At 37.7% G+C, this 18,316-nt stretch overlaps 1 non-coding gene across 1 annotated transcript; it reads left to right on the forward strand.

Moving 5' to 3' along the window:
* The first annotated feature begins 13,873 nt into the window (after positions 1 to 13,873).
* On the forward strand, positions 13,874 to 13,980 carry LOC145633517 (small nucleolar RNA R71). The gene has a single exon (XR_014112838.1). It is a non-coding gene; the product is annotated as a small nucleolar RNA R71 (small nucleolar RNA).
* The last annotated feature ends 4,336 nt before the right edge of the window (positions 13,981 to 18,316 follow it).

The raw sequence follows: 18,316 nt of genomic DNA on the forward strand, positions 1-18,316 counted from the left end.
CCTAAAACCGCCGGCGAATTAAGGGAGGGTTAGGGCGTTAGAGTCCTTAAGGGGTCGATTAAGGGGGGGTTTCCGGGGGAGGGGCGCTTTCCGGGGGGAGGTGAAGAGGAGGGGGGCGGTTTCGAGGGGAGGACGGCGTTTAGGGGTGGTTTTGGGATGGGGTTCGGGAAACAAAAAGGGGGAAAAAGAGGGTGGTGGGTTGCCTTGGTGGGGGAAAGGGGGGTGTGGGTGGGGTCGTCGGCTCTGGGCGCTGGCCGCCGGCTGGGTGGGGGAGGAGGGAATGGTGGCGACGGGGAGCAGGGGTGGGGGACGGGTGGCAATAGGGTGGGGAGAGGGTGGCTAGGTTTTTTTTTTTTTTTTTTTTTTAAGTTTTTATAATAATTTTTTATTAATATTAAATTATTATAAAAGCTTTTCCCTTAAAAAAAAAAATTTAACACTTTTTTAACGGAATTAACGGAAGAGGTGTATGAGTGAGACAAAGTCGAAACCACAGGTGCATCTCTGATAATTATTAAAAACACGAGTGTATCATTGATAAAAGTCAAAACTACGGGTGTACTATTGATAATTTCCCTTAAATATTTAATTCAGAAGATGATTGATGATAAGAAGCTAGTTCAAATCCTACCAGAAGAAGACATAAGCATCAATGGGGTTTGGGACAGCGATGAAGAAGACGTCTACCTAAAAGACATGGAAAAACCTCCACTTTCAGTGTCGTATTCAGTAGGTGATTTTAGGGACAAAGAGGATTCACCTATAGACGTCCTTACAAGATCTGGGAGAACACAACCTCCCGTCTCTACACAACCCATACCAACCGTGCAACAAGTTCCCATACCTATCATTGAAGACAACGACATTGTCAAGCAATTCAAAAAGACCAAAGTCGAGATGAATGTATGGAAACCTCTAGCTACGTCTCAAGAACATAGGTTTGCAGTAATGAATGCCTTAGATAAGATAGGGATAGATTCCGATACCACTCTTCAGGGGTTGGATAACTTCCTTACAAGTGATCTCCCTAGTCCTATCAACTTGATCACCTTTCTAGACAAAGATTTACCTCAAGAAGGTGACAAGCATTACAAGGCACTAAACCTCATAGTAGTTTGCAAGAGAATGAACGTCCCAAAGACTCTTGTAGACAATGGATCGACAATTAATGTATGTCCACTTACAACTTCGACGATGTTAGGCATAAGGGATGAAGACTTAAACACGTCAACACAAGGAATAAGAGCTTATGACAATACTCGTCACCAAGCTCTTAGTAAGATTACTATGAATATAACGGCGAGAGAAATAGAACATGCTACTACCTTCCAGGTGGTAGATATTAAGGCTTCATTCAATTTATTGTTGGGACGCCCTTCGCTTCATGACCTCAAGGTCGTCCCTTCATCTCTTCAACAACAGGTAAAAGCCATAGTTGGAGGAATCCCTATTACAATCGATGCTTCACCCATGAGAATTAAAGCTGTTGAAAATCCAATTATTAATGTGGAGCACTATGAAGATGATGAAGACTTGTGGGGATTTAATGAAGATGTCTCCTTAATCGAGGAGGATGAAAAGACCCCTCTCTGTCACGACCCCCACTCCAATATGACAGTAAATGCTATTCTCAAGAGACAAGGACACTCTCCTGGAATGACTCTCGGAAAGAAGAAGGAGATAGCAAAACCACTGAAATTACCTGGCCTCCCTAAGTTAGATACTTTCGGACTTTGTTTTGAACCGACTCGGGAAGATCTTAAGCGAGCCCAGGAAAGGTCTCATGCGCGTAGGAACGCTCGCACCTAAAAGAAAGCAATCCAAATGGATCAGTACCTCTTACTCTCAATGGACAGTTTGTAAGAGAAGGATAAGACTATCCATGCTATGAATTTCCCAAACCTTTTGTTGTAAATGGCGTAAGACAACCGGGTTTCGAAATCTTTTTGGATTGCTACTTTTTAGATGAGATCCCAACTCCTATTCACAAGGAGAAAGCATCGCCATACTTTGACTTTAATGTCATGGGATTACTATTTGGGCGAGAAAAAGATAAGCCGAAATACATGGAGGATAACTCCTCGCTCATCCAAACAGTCATACAAAGCGAGAACTTTGACCCTTCAAAGCTCATCACTCCAGCGGAAGGATTAGTAAAAGGATGGCGCAAGACGGGCAAGGTGACTACTCCAAGTGGAAGAAAAATCTCCATAACAACAGTGCAAGGACCGATGTTCGAAGAGTTGTCAGAGTAAGAGTTAGAGTCCTTTCCCGTAGGGTCTCCCAAGTCTTTAGCTATAGCACCCCCTCCTTCTTCTATTCCTAGGATATTTAGTAATCAAGTCCGTGAGGACATTTCCCTTTTTGATGTAATGAGTTCAGAGTTCAATAATATGACTTCTTCCGCTTACTCCTCGTGTTTTTCATTAACCCAAGATGACGAGCATTGCTTAACTAACAATGAAAACGACAAAGAAATCATTAAAGCAATGGAAACACTTAAAAGAGAAGTTAAAATCGGATTAACACTTAATGAACAAGAAAGAACCGATTTAATTCATCTTTTTAAAGAATTTATCGATGTATTTGCTTGGTCATATTAAGATATGTCAGGCATTAATAGAGTAATAGCTCAACACACTACACCACTAATTCTAGGAATGAAACCTGTAAATAAAAGTTGCGTCGAATGAAACCCGACGTAGCTCTTAAAATAAAAGAAGATGTTCAAAAACAAACAACTGCAGGTTTTATCAGGTTATCCAAATACCCCGAATGGGTGGGAAACGTGGTCCCAGTTCCGAAGAAGGATGGAAGGGTAAGAATGTGTGTCGAATATCGAGACTTAAATAAGGCAAGTCCAAAGGACGACTTCTCTTTACCACACATCGATATTTTAGTAGATAATACGACAAATCATGCACTTCTCTCGTTTATGGATGGATAGGCAGGATACAATCAAATTCTCATGGCAGATGAAGACATGGAAAAAACAACATTCATAACACCATGGGGTACTTACTGTTACACGGTTATGCCATTTGGGTTGAAAAATGCGGGTGCTACTTACCAACGAGCAGCGACTGCCTTACTCCATGACATGATGCACAAAGAGGTTGAAGTATATGTTGACGTCATGATTGTGAAGTCAAAAGATCATCCAAGACATCAAGTAGCCTTGAGAAAATTCTTCTAAAGACTAAGAAAATACAACATGAGGTTGAATCCATCCAAGTGTGCTTTTGGAGTCACCTCAGGAAAGTTCTTGGGATATGTCATAAGCTCTGGAGGAATAGAGATAGACCCAACCAAGATCAAGGCAATCATGTCAATGCCACCACTCTAAACCGAGAAACAAATTCGAGGATTTATTGGCCGGTTGCAACATATAAGTAGGTTGATATCGAATTTAACAACGATATGCGAACCAATTCAAGAAGCTAAAAAATAATGTACCAGTAATATGGGAAGATGAGTGTCAAAAAGCCTTTGAAAAGTTCAAAGCCTATCTCGCAAATCCTCCCGTATTAGCACCATCACTTCCAGGAATACCTTTTAGGTTGTACTTGTCAGTCACCAAAGAGACAATGGGAGCCATGCTTGCACAAGAAGTTGAAGGTAAAGAAAATGCAATCTACTATCTAAGCAAAAAGATGCTCGAGTATGAAGTACGCTATACACCGCTTGAGAAATTGTGCCTTGCATTGGTGTGGGCCACAACCAAGCTAAGACATTACATGCTCGTGCATACAGTCTTTGTAGTTTCCAGAATGGATCCACTTAAGTATCTATTCAAGAAGTCTACACTCAATGGGCGCATATCAAGATGGATAGTCAATTTAGCCCAGTTTGATGTGAGATTCATGCCTCAAAAGGCTATCAAAGGATCTGTGGTCTCGGATTTCCTAGCGGATTTTCCAATAGAGGATTCAACGCCGATACATGACAATGAATTTCCAGACGAAGACTTGATGGTCACAGAAGATGATACTTGGACTTTATACTTCGATCGAGCCTCAAACCAAAAAGGTTGTGGCGTTGGAGTATTATTAGTATCACCAAAAGAAGAGCACGTTCAAATCTCCATAAAGCTAGATTTCGACATTACCAACAACGCTGCTAAATACGAAGCATGCGTGGTAGGCCTTGAAATAGCTTTGACATTGGGAGTAAATAAATTACGAATATTCGGGGACTCTTCATTAATCATCAATCAGATTTCTAAAAGATGGAAACTAAGGAGTGAACACTAGTAGAAAATATCAAAAAGGCACCCCCTAATTGGCACCGGTTCAGTCCAAACCGGTGGAAAAAATGGCCTACAAAATTGGTGGGAAGCTGAACTAGAATAAAAGGCACCGGTTCACTTCAAACCTGTGGCAAAAACAGAAAAGCCACCGGTTTGAACCAGTGCCTTTATGGACCGGACCTTTTAATTTATATAAAAAAAAAGCGGCCCTAGCTTTCTCCTATTTCTACTCAGCCCAACCCTATTTCATGCATTCTCCTCCACGCCGATTCTCTCTCCTCTCCTCCTCCTTCCTTCTCTTGCTCCCCGATCTCCTCCTCTTTCTCTTTCTTTCTCGATCTCCTTCTCCCTCACCTCCTTCTTCCTCGTGTCCTCCTTTCTTTCAATTGAAGACCACCACTTGCACCACCACAAAGACCACCACATGCAACACCAATTCGAGGTTATTTGGTTTTCTTTTTTTTTTTTCTAGGTTTTTGTTTTAATCGGTTTTTTAATCGATTTTTTATGTTAATCATTTGAATTCGTTTTTTTTTCCTGGGTTTTTTCCACCAATTTGAGGTTTAATCGAGGTTTTTCGGTTTTTTTTTTTTGGTATTTGTTTTAATCGGTTTTTTAATCGATTTTTTTTATGTTAATCCATTTTAATTATTTTTTTTATATTTTCTGGATTTTTTTTAATTTTAATCCAAGGTTTTTTTTTATGTTAATTGATTTTATTTCATTTTTGTTTTTTATTTCTGGTTTTTTGTCTTAATCGATATTTTCATCGATTTTTTTTTTAATATAATTGATTTTAATTCGTTTTTTTTTTTTTTAAAAAATTCAAGGTTTTTTATTTTTATTTTAATCGAATTTTTTTTTTAATTTAAGAGCTTTTATTTATTTTTTGATTTTTAATTTCCGGGTTTTGTTTTTATCGATTTTTATTTTTTATTTTATGAGTTTTAATCGGTTTTTGTTTTTTATTTTAATCGGCTTTTGTTTTTTTTTTCCTGGGTTTTTGTTTTTTATTTTCTGGGTGTTTATTGTAATTTATTTTAATCAATTTTTATTTTGGTTGTAATTGGTGCAGATAAATTGATGCAAGAATCAAGATGCAAGTATATATTGATTTAGATGTTGTATGGGGTTATTTTTTTATTGTGATGTAGTAAATTTTTTTTTATTTATGTTGTAATATTTTTTAAAATTATATGTTGTAATTGATTTTATTGATCTATACTGTAAAAAATTTTTGATTATATATATATATACTTAGAGATTCGATTATATTGATTGTGATGTTCAATTTATATTTTGTGTTCGATTAAAAAATATTCGATTATATTTATACTGTTAAAAGACTAAAAAAAAAAAGGGTTTTTCTAAGCTATGCCCCTAAGGTATTCGAGTTTCTAAGGTGTACCCAAGCTTTTTCAAGTTTCTAAGTTGTGCCCCTCAACTCACTACCCTTACTGTATGGTACCCTCCTTGGGACTTTCACGTCACCTAAAGTTAACTATAAATTTAATAGAAAGATGATAGAAAGGTAAGGAAATGGTAGCAGAAAGAAATCTTAGCAACCGCAACCCTAATAATGAAAACTGGTGCCACGAAATCACACTCTTAAATAACTTTTAAACAACTAATAAGGGTACATTTTAGTATTGATAAGGAGTTGAAGGGCACAGCTTAGAAACTTGAAAAAGCATGGGTACACCTTAGAAACTCGAATACCTTAGGGGTATAGCTTAGAAAAACCCAAAAAAAATAAATAAAATAAATAATAAAAATATTTATGGGATTTTTGGCACCGGTTAACCGGTGCCAAAAGCAATGGAAATTTTTTTTGAGGTTATTTTTGGCACCAGTTAACCGGTGCCAATAACTATTTACGCCACCGGTTTGAACCGGTGGCTTTTCATCCAAGTAATTGGCACCCCCCACATTGGCACCGGTTCAAACTGGTGGCATTGAGGGGTTTTGAACCAGTGCCAATTTCGTTTTTTCACCTAGTGGAAAGTCTAGCCCCTTACCAAAATTATCTGGAAACTCTCACCAATCAGTTAGAAAAGGTAGAATACACTTATCTACCTAGAGAGGAAAATCAATTTTCTGATGCTTTGGCAAGACTAGCCTCAATGGTTAGGATTCCTACGGAAATCGAGCAAATGCCTCTAACTATAGAGAAAAGGCACAAACCGGCTAATATTCAAGCCATAGAAGACGATGGAGTGATCCAAGATGAAGAGAAGAAGAAGAACCGTGGTATACGGATATACTTAATTATGTCAAAGGAGAATACCCTCCTCATGCTGACAAAAGAGCAAAACAAGCATTAAGACTCTTTGCTTCCTAATACGTACTCATAGACAACAAGTTACATAAAAGGGTACCTAAGGGCCGAGCTCTCTTATGTGTAGGGAAAAAGGATGCTCAACGAGCTATGAGGATAGTCCACGAAGGCATTTGTGGAACCCATGTTAATGGTAAAATGCTAGTCCAAAAGATAATGCGAGAAGGATACTATTGGACTACCATGAATAGGGATTGTCATCATTATGTAAAAAAATGCCCTAAATGCCAAATTTACGCCAATCTACAACATGTTCCTCCATCTCTACTTTACACATACACTTCACCATGGCCATTCTATACATGGGGAATTAATATCATTGGTAAAATTACCCCTTCAGGAACAGGAGGTCACAAATACATCCTAGTAGCAATTGATTACTTCACAAAGTGGGTTGAAGCACAATCATATGTGTAGACATCTACTTTTTGCTTCCTGTCCTGACAGGAAGTGCAATGACGATAAATAAAACCATCTTCGTGTTGGATCAAAGTGAAGAATACTTATGGTTAACTAGTTAAGCCACAAAAGACTAGCCCAAATTAAAGAAAATGCCAAAACAATGGTCCAACTAACTAAACCCGATCATAATTAGGCTTAAACCCGTGCTTAAACCATAATAATGACGGATTTAGGAGCGCTTAGGTTAAATCTTAGTGCTGCCATAGAGACGCTCACTAAAAGAGGATTAAAAGGCAAAGGGGAAAATGTGCTAAAATTATTTTTAGATGAAGGTGAATTACGTTTTGGTAGTTCTCTATACTTAGCATGCCTTATGTTTCAATAAACCCTCGATATCTTAGAACGTGCTTACCATTGTCATTTTAGAAAGTTTGATATCCTTTTGTGTTTTGATCATGTGCAAAATTCCATTGTATAAGCATTTCTTTTCTTTTCAAGGTTATAAAATTTCTCTTTTCTTTTCTTATGCTTTGCCTCCCTTTTAATAAAGGAGTTATAGGTTAACCTCTTATGAAACCTTTACGAGAGCATCACTCGTCCTCTAGAGCGATCTAGGAGTTTAAATGTCTTGTCTTTAGTTGCTAAACTTGACCATGATTCCTACAAAAGTAAGTTAGTGTACATTCTTCTTTTTTCTTGTTTTTCTTGTCTCTTGTTTACCTGAATAATGTCATCATTTTCCTTTTAAGTTTGATTTTTGCTTTGCATGAGGACGAGCAAAAGTCTAGCTTAGGGGAATTTGATGAGTGTCATTTATGACACTCTTAGGCTAGGTCTCCTCTGTAGGTTTGTAATCACTTTTAAGTCTTTTATGTCGAATTTTTAGGGAATAATACTTGATTTGCGTGTTTGTGTGTTAGTTGAGAGAAATGCGTGCTTTTAATGGTTCTCTTTCTATTTTATGCATTTCTCAGCTATTTCTCTTGCTTCTTTGTTTCTTTGACTTGTTTTATAGGTGTGTCAAGTTTCCTGGGATTTAATTATCAAGGAGGAAGCTCGAGCGCATTCAAGGAGTTTGATGGAGCGAAGTTAAGGAATCTAAACATGCAATTGAAGCTAGCTACGAAAGCATAAGAACCTTGGAAGCAACGCTTTAGCTTGGGATGTTCAAGTGCTTGGATGCTAAAGGAGCTGCCCTTCTCACAAGCATCACCTTGAGTGCACTGATGATAGGGATGCTCAGGAGCGCGGAGTTTGATCGAGCAAGCAAAGGAGTTAAGGCCTCGTGCACCAACCAGGGGTGCGCGCGCGCGGCTGTTTGGTGCATGCGCACGGCTCTATGCAGCCTCCTTCGCTCGATTTTTCTATTTATAGCTTTTGACTTTCTTTTTTTAGACGACTTAATTTTTGTACTTGACATATAATTTTCCAGAAATAGTAGAGAGAGAAAGTAGAAAGAGAAGCTTAGGATATACTTGTTTTGTACTTGAATTTGATCATAGATTTCAATTGGATCTTGAAATTCCTTCTTCAATTCAATGAAAAATTGTAAGAATTCTTTCCTTTGATTTACATTCAATGTAATTCTTTCTAGTTTCATGAATTTTGATTGAGATTACATTCCTTGCTCTAGAATTTGTTGATTAATAGATTTTCCTTTTGATTAAGCTTGAAATGAATATGATTTTGATAGAATTTGTTTTGTTTCTTAAATTCACCATGACTAATGAGTAGATTAGTTGCTAGGGAGAAGGGGAAGCATGCTTGATTGATGATTTTTCCTAGTTGATGATACTAAATTGATTGAATTGTTGCAATTAAATTGGTTGACATAGTTGTGCATGTGATAAATTAGACTAGGAGTGATCAACCTATAAGATTAATCTAGATTGCATTGCAAATTTCAATGACATAAATCCTTCATTTGAGAATTGCTTTAATTGATTGAATTTGATTGTAGTTTTTCTTAGTTAGCCATTCATAGTGAACCCTAGCTTGGCTTATAGGAGATAGCTTTTGGATTCCTTTGATTGCAACTATTGTTTGTCCTTTGTGATGTTAAATCTATTGAGTGATCTATCAATTAGCATAATCATTGAGCTTGCATGTTGAACCTATATCCCTAGTGTTTAGCATATTGAATTTTTCAATTCGTCTAGTTTCTTGATACTTTAATTACCAACCATAACCATCTACATTCTTCGAACTAGCTTGACATAGGCTGTAGCTTACACCAACTCATTCCTTTGGGTTCGACCCTTGACTTACCATATACTCGTATTAGGTTGGTTCAGTGTTTACAAATAAGGTTTGGCTCTAGGAAGAGGTAGATAACGACCTACATTTTCCTCTTGTCAAAATGGCGCCGTTGCCGGGGAACGGTGTCTATGTTTGAGTTACAAGAGGAAAATATAGGTCGTTATCTACCTCTTCCTAGAGCCAAACCTAATTTGTAAACACTCGACCAACCTAATACGAGTATGTGGTAAGTCAAGGGTAAAACCCAAAGGAATGAGTAGGTGTAAGCTATAGCTTATGTCAAGCTAGTTTGAAGAATGTAGATGGTTATGGTTGGTAACTAAAGTATAAAGAAACTAGACAAATTGAGAAATTCAATATGCTAAACACTAGTGATATAAGTTGCACATGCAAGCTCAATGATTATGCTAATTCATAGATAACTCAATCGATTCAACATCACAAATGACAAACAATAGTTGCAATCAAAGGAATCCAAAAGCTATCTCCTATAAGCCAAGCTAGGGTTCAGTATGAATGGATAACTACGAAAAATCACAATCAAATTCAATCAATTAGAGCAATTCTCAAATCAAGGCTTCATGTCATTGAATTTTGCAATGCAATCATGATAAATCTTATAGGTTGATCACTCCTAGTCTAATTAATCACATGCAGAACTATGTCAACCAATTTAATTTCAAAAATTCAATCAATTTAGTTTCATCAACTAGCAAAAATCATTAATCAAGCATGCTTCCCCTTCTCCCTATCAACTAATCTACTCACTAGTCATGGTGAAATTAAGAAACAAAACAAATTCTATCAAAATCATATTCATTTCAATATTAATCAAAAGGAAAATCAATCAATCAACAAATTATAGAGCAAGGAATGTAATCTCAATCAAAATTCAAGAAACTAGAAAGAATTGCATTAAAAGTAAATCAAAGAAAAGAATTCTTACAAATTTTCATTGAATTGAAGAAGGAATTTCAAGAACCAATTGAAATCAAAGATCAAATTCAACTACAAACAAAGTAAATCCTAAGCTTCTCTCTCTACTTTTTCTCTCTACTATTTCTGGAAAATTATATCTCAAGTAAAAAAATTGAGTCGTCCTAAAAAAAGAATGTCACAAGCTATAAATAAAAAATTCGAGCAAAGGAGGTTTCACAGGTCCGTGCGCACGCAACAAACAACCGCGCACGCGCACAACTGGGTCTGCGCGCATGCACCCCTGTGCCGCGCGCGCACCCTTGTGTGATGCATGAGGCCTTGGCTCCTTTGCTTGCTCGATCAAACTCCGCGCTCCCGAGCATCCCTATATTAGTGCACTCGAGGTGATGCTCGTGAGAAGGGAAGCTCCTTTAGCATCCAAGCACTTGAACATCCCAAGCTAAAGCGTTGCTTCCAAGGTTCTTATGCTTGCGGAGCTAGCTTGAATTGCATGTTTGGATTCCCTAACTTCGCTCCATCAAACTCCTTGAATGCGCGTGAGCTTCCTCCTTGATAATTAAATCCTGGGAAACTCGACACACCTACAAAACAAGTCAAAGAAACGAAGAAGCGAGAGAAATAGCCGAGAAATGCATAAAATAGAAAGAAAACCATTTAAAGCACGCATTTCTCTCAACTAACACACAAACACGCAAATCAAGCATTATTCCCTAAAATTAGACATAAAAGACTAAAAATGAGTGCAAAACTATAGAGGAAACCTAGCCTAAGAGAGTCATAAATGACACTCGTCAGCCCACGCCCCTCCACGACGTGCTCGCGCCAATCGGCATTCCACTTTCCTTGCTTCTTTGGTGTATTCACCTGTGGGCTGTTCTCCAATATCATCCCGGGGCTATTGAACCCACCAAATTTGGCAGTTTCTAAACATGTGACAGTGGGTTCAACATCCCAAAATAATGATAGCACCACAATGAACCCACCAAGTTCAAACTTTCTTCAAATTTTAGCACAATCTTCCCTATCTTACCTCACTAACATTTCTTACCCCTTTTACCTCAAAATTCAATAAAATTGAATATAATTACATTAAAAATTGCAAAACACCTTCCCATTGCTCGTGCTCACTTGAATTAATCCAACCCCATGAATTCACCCTATAAATCCAAAAGAAAAACAAGTGAAAGAAAAGAAAATAAAAGATAGAACATTATGAAAAAGAAATCAAAAGAAAAGGTTAGAAATCTCCGAGTTACCTCCCGGGAAGCGCTTGCTTATGGTCCTAAGCTCGAACCTTCCTCCAAATCATGGAGGGTCAAATGACACCACCTTATTCAAAGTGGCGGAAGGCACAAATTTTCTTCAATTTTTAGCAACTCCTCATTATTGTTGCTTGATGAAACTTCATTTGCTTGTACTTCAAAAATAACTTTCTCATGCTTCAAATTCAATCTCATTCTCTTCTTCCTAGAAGCTCTTGCCTTCTTCTTAGCCTTGTTCCTTCTTGTAGACGGTTTGACACCATCCACATCCATGGAATCATCCTCCTCCTCTTGAGGGAAAAGCTCAAACCAATGCAGAATGTCAATTACCTCTTCATCCATAGCCTTTGAAAGCTCCTTTTTCTCTTCACTAACTTTCATGCAATCAAAGCTCACAAGCACATCATCAAAAATCTCATGAACACCGTTAGTTGAAGGATTAATTACACACACATTATCAAATGAACGAAGGGAATTATCACTCATGATTCCTTTCACAAAAGACAAGGATTCATGCATTGGTTTTAATTCAAAACTTTCTTTTTCATTACCAATTCTCAAAGTGATACGGCCTCCCTTAATATCTATCAAAGCACTTGAGGTAGCTAAGAACGGTCTTCCAAGAATAATAGGAATGTGGTCATCTTCTACAATTTCTAGCACAATAAAATCTTCAAGAATTGTGAAACCACCTATCTTAAGGGGAACATCCTCAACTCTTCATTTTGGGAACTTAATGGATCTATCGGCCAATTGCAAAGTCGTGTTCGTAGGAAGAAGTTCTCCTAGCTTAAGCTTCTTAAACACCGAGTAAGGCATAATGCTAACACTAGCACCTAGGTCACACAATGCATTTTCAAACAATTTACTCTTGATTTTGCAAGGAATGGAGAAATTACCCGGATCTTTCATCTTCTTTGACAGGTCATTGTGAATCAAAGCACTACAACAATCACCTAGCTCTACCGAATCTATCTCATTGCACTCTCTCTTGCCACTCAAGATATCCTTAAGGAATTTGGAATATCTAGGCATTTGGGTCATGGCTTTGGTGAGAGGGATAGAAAGATGGACCTCCTTCAACATGTCAAGGAACCTCCTAAATTGTTCATCTAATTTTTTCCTCGTAAACTTTTGGGGATACGGAAGGTCGGGTTTTCTCACTTCCTCTTGCACTCTCTTAGCACTCTTCTTTTTCTCATGGACTTCCTCTTTGCTCACACTCTTTGACACATCTTTCTCTTTTTCCTCATTTGAATCACTCTTCTTCTTATCCTCCTCACTATTCCTAGAAACTCTCTCTTCAAGCACTTTTCCACTCCTTGTGGTGATAGAATAAACGGGTTTCTTAGGATCAACTCCTTGAGAAGGTAATGAAGAAGGGCTAGTACAATCTTTCAAGGTGTTGGCTAGTTGAGTGATTTGGGTTTCAAGCATCTTGTTGTGTGTCATCTTCTCATTAAACTTCTTATCACTCACCGACATGTAAGTGTTCAAAATATTGTTTTGGTTCTCGATGATATCTTCTAAGGTAGTCTTGGAAGATGGGGGTTGAGCATAAGAATTATCACCATTGCCTTGAGGTCATTTAGCAAATCCGGGTGGGGGTCCCCTTTGGTTGTTGTTTTGAAAATTTCCCCTATTTTGATTGTTCTAATTACCTCGGCCTTGATTGTTGCCAAAATTTTGGTGTTGGCCACCAAAACCATGAGATTGGCCTTGATTTCCATACCCTTGGCTTAGGTTTTGATTACTATAACCTTGATTGTTATAGTTACCTCGGAAACCTTGATTTCCATGGTTCCTATAACCACCATTGTCGTAGTTATCAAAACTACCTTGTTGGTGAGTATTCCTATTCCCAAAATTCCTTGGACCATCAAATCTTTGTCTATTATCATTGTTGGAAACAAAATTCACTTGCTCACAATCATTGTTTTCAACATCATCACAATTTTCAAAAGCATTTGGACAATTAGAAGACTCATGGTCATAAGACCCACAAACATCACAAAAGACACAACCACTTGGCATATTACTTGAGGTAGAAGGAGGAATAGAGTTAGATGGTGTACCTTTCCCCTTAATGTGAGAGGGAAGACTTGGTGCAATTGAAAAGGCACTCTCTAGCTTGGCTTTGATCAATGTCCTCTCCTTCCCCAAGTTTGAGATTTAGGAAGTGAAGTTATTGATTGCATTGAGATGATCAACCGAATAGACCGTTGAGCCACTCTTGCTTATAGACTCTCTCTCTCTCTCTCTCCCTCTTGCCTATCCATGCAGTGACAAAATACATCCTCAATTATGTCTACAGCCTCTTCTTCGGTTTTATTCATAATCGTGCCTCCGGCTCCGGCATCAAGACACGACTTCCCTTGGGGGATCAATCTACCATAGAAAATTTGTATGATTTGGTAAGTCAAAATTCCATGATGAGGACATTCTCGTTGATACTTCTTGTATCTTTCCCAAGCCTCATACAAACTCTCACTAGGCTTTTGCTTGAAACTTTGGATTAGAGTTCTTACCTCGGCGGTCTTCTTTTGAGGGTAGAAACGGGAAAGAAAATCCTTAGTGACCTCTTCCCAAGTTCTCAAGGAATTAGGTTTCACTTCCTTGTCTAACCATTCCAAAGCTCTTCTGATTAGGGAGAACGGAAATAACTTGAGCCTTATGAATTCTTGAGAAACCCCATTGACCTTGATGGTATTACAATACTTCTTGAACTCTTTGAGATGGTTTAGTGGGCTTTCATGCTTGGCACCACTAAATGGCCTTCGTTCAATCATTGTTATCATTGTCGGCCTTATCTCAAAGTCATTGGCGGGAGTTGTTGGTGGAGCTATGCCACTCTCAAATCTATAAGCACCGGGAGTTCCCAACTCTTTCAAAGCAACTCTTGAATTAGCTCACATGCTTCCTCGATCCTCCACTTCTCTTTCTTGATGAATTTCCTCTCTCGGAGATCTTGGACTTGAAGAACGATTAGCAACCCTTATCCTTGTTATTGTTCTCTCAATTTCAGGATCAAATGGCACTAGAGTCCTTCCTCTTATGCTACGCATACAAAAACTCAAAGCAAATATCAATAGCACGCTACAAATGTAGCCTAAAAGAGAAAAATCTTTTTGTATTTTTAAAATTAAGTGAACTAGACTCAACAACAGTAGCAAACGACTACGCCATTCCCCGGCAACGGCGCCATTTTGACTGAGGGTGGTGACTAGGTTGTTGGACTAATCTTCCCTAGGCCAAATAAAATTTGTAATCACTCAACACACCCTTATAACCAGCATAGGAGTAAGTCGAGGGTCGAACCACTAGGAATGGGAGATGAATGTTGATGCTAGAGTTAAGCTATTTCGAAAAGGTGAAGTAAGGTGTGTGTACTTAAAACAACTAAGAAAAAAAGATTAAAACCAAATATATCAAACACTAGGGTTTATGATCCACATATACATACAATGGATACAACTAATCGGAATTGGAATTGACTAGGTGGAGTGTTGCGAGGGAAAATCAATTAAGCAATCAAGAGAGTATGATAGGCTAATCTCGTAGAGGTCAAACTAGCGCCAACTATAAGAGACTCTAGCTAGGAACTTCACAAACCAACTAAATCAACAAATGTAAGCCAGAAATCAATTATCCTTATCAATGTGAACTTACAATGCAATCTAGTGCAACGATCAAAGTTAGCTACTCTTCAATCCATCACACACATGCACATAATCAATCAACCAATTTAATCACTACATCACTCCATCAATTTCCCTCAATTAGCATCAATCCATTACTCATATATGCTTCACCATTCCCCTAGCAAGAAAACTACTCACAATTCATGGAAATCAAGATCAAAACTAAGCTAAACACAAATTCATCATCATCATATATATTAATTCAATCACAAATCAATCAAACTTGAACAATAAAAAAAATAATTGAAATCAAAAGCTCAAGATTGCATTAAAGTAAAAGAAATCCTTACAAGCTTGCTTCAAATCAATGGAGAAAATGCTTAGAGTCATCAATCTTCAAACATCAACCAAGAACTTCTCTCTCTACAACCTAGAGTTTCTCTCTCTAAAAAATGATCTAAAATTTCTTTTCTAATTCTATTCTCCCTCTAAAAATAGAAGGAAAGTTTATATATAGTAAAACTAACAAAGAGAAATTAGTTAGATCGTCAAAAGTAGACACGTACAGGCGCGACCATCTTTAAGGGGAGTGCGGCCGCGTAAAACTGGGAACGGAAGAGACCCTGAGAAGCGCGGCCGCGCCATGGTCGCGCGCGCCTGCGCCTGGGAGCAGGGCAGCCTCCTTCACCTTCGACTTTGCTCTTCCTCGTGCGGTCCACTTGATGATGTTGATGAACACGGAAAGAGGCAGTCTTCCAATAGCCTCCACAGTGGGTTCAACACCAAGAATGGTGTACCCACTGCTTGCATGCACGAGCTAGAAGACTTGGACTATACAATCCTTCAAACATGAACTTCAAATGGTAGGCAAGAGGCATTTCAAACGATGTAAAACTTGGGAAGGAGACTCAGGAATCCTCATATTACGATCATAACCTGAAAAATGAACGAAAACAAGCAAATAAAAGAGAAAATAACAAAATAAACCAAGAAATGCATAAAAATAGAAAATCAACTAAGAAATTACAAACTAAGGAAATAAAGAGTAAAACTAAAGAAAAACTAAAGAAAAGAGCTATAAAATAACATGAATTCCACCCTAAAGGGAACCAAATCAGTACCATAAATGACACTCATCAAATTCCCCCAAGCTAAACTTTTGCTCATCCTCGAGCAAAACAAAGCAAGAAAAAATAATGATGAAAGATTTATTTCAAAATAAAAAGAAAGACATAAGATGGGAATATACACTAAGACTCGCTAACGTAGGAATCACGATTGTTTTTAGTTACAACAAGCCCTTTAAACCTTAAAGTCGCCTATGAGGAAAAGTGAGCTTTCGTAAAGGTTTATTTAGAGCTTAACCTATAACTCTCCACCAACATGCATGAGGCAAACCACATAAAGTAAAAGAAAAAGAAAGAAAAGAAAAATCGAAACCTTTACGTATTGGACTTACTAAATGACTACGTTTCAAATGAATAAACGACTTTCTCAAGCGAGTAAGGGTATGCACGTTCCAAGACATCCGAGGTTGATTGAAACATAGCATATGCTAAGCGTAGAGAACTAGTTATCACAATCCACCTTCATCCCATTTGATCTTACCGCGTTCTCCCTATAGCCTCAAATGTCCCTCTAAAGACCATCTCAATAGCTCCTCAAAGGAGCCGAAAAAGAACATATTTTAGGCTACTCGACGTCTTGACTTTGCATCTCCTCTCTTTAGGCTTTAACTCATAATTCGCCCAATAGGAAGTGAACACCTGTCACAGGCTTCACATGCTGAGCCAAGTCACCCCTGTGAGGGGCAAATGATTTGGGTATTTATACCCCGCCAAGTGGCCCAATTAGTGTGTGACACGTTTCGCTCTAAGAGGCGTCCAAATAGACTCCCCAGATGCTGACACATGTACCGCTGATATGGCTCTTGGGAATAGCGACCTTCAAGGCCCAAATCCCAAGGTAGCCGCAAAGCGGCGCTGTCCTAATTCTTCATCTTGGAATTAGGGATTCCCCCAATAATTGGGGAAACGTCTTAATCATTAGGACATTAATTGCTCTCGAAAATAGAGAACACCTTATCTTGGAACGCGAGAAGATACTTACTTTTCGTACGTTTTACTCCGAATCCGTACTAACTTAATCTTCGGAGACAGACCTCCGACCATACGGAGCTTCGTTCATTTTGCAGGTACACCTAAAACAATTTCAAGTACAAATTCCCTTTAAACTTGCAAGAGAGGGCGGGATCAAGCAATCAGTGGCAGAGCTATGAAGAGGCCTGGGTGGCACCGGCCCCGCCATTATTTTTTTTTTAACAATTCTATTAAGTAAAAGATGTAAATTTATAGGTTAAGTACAATTTTAATGCAATAAATAACATCAAATTAGCTTTTCCATAGTGGTAGTGCATTGAATCTGAGTTAAAAGTCTTGGGTTCAAGTCTATATACAAGCATTTTATTTTTATTTTTTATTTAGTGCCCCTCCACCTTAAATATTCTACATCCGCCACTGCAAGCAATAACAATATTATATCAAGCAAAATATATATATATATATATATATATATATATATATACATACATACATACATACATATATATATATATATATATATATATATATATATATATATATATATATATATATATATATATATATATATATATATATTATGGACACAACAAATCATCATCATCATCAAAATATCCAATCTCAAAGCATAATAATATTAGCAAGATTCTAGTTCCTAGGCATGATACTAACAAGATTAATAACAAATCTCAGCATGTCACTAAACAATAAAAGCTTTAGCCCTAACATGATACTAAGATGATAGAAGAAATAGGAATCAACCTAAGCATGATACTAGAAACATACATGATATTAGAAATATTAGTTAATACCCTAAACATGATAGTAGGAATCATGAGACATCCTAACATGATACTAGGAATCAAAATAATCTAAGCATGCTTTCTAAAGAAAACAGCAAAACTACTTACTTTGTTGCCTCATATATCTTTTTATCAAAACAATACTCACGTTAGTATCTTCAATGAAAATATTAAACAGTAAATCTAATCAAAGAATTAAAATAAGATTTGGGACCAAACCCTCCAAAATTATCAACCTTTCACGGTTAGGTTGAAGGCAACTTCGAACTTGGCTAGATGTGTCTAGAGCTCGTGAATGCGGTATTGTGTTTGTAAAAAGGCTAG

The sequence above is a fragment of the Chenopodium album genome, chromosome 5, assembly GCF_948465745.1.
Source record: "Chenopodium album chromosome 5, dcCheAlbu1.1, whole genome shotgun sequence".
NCBI lineage: Eukaryota > Viridiplantae > Streptophyta > Magnoliopsida > Caryophyllales > Amaranthaceae > Chenopodium > Chenopodium album.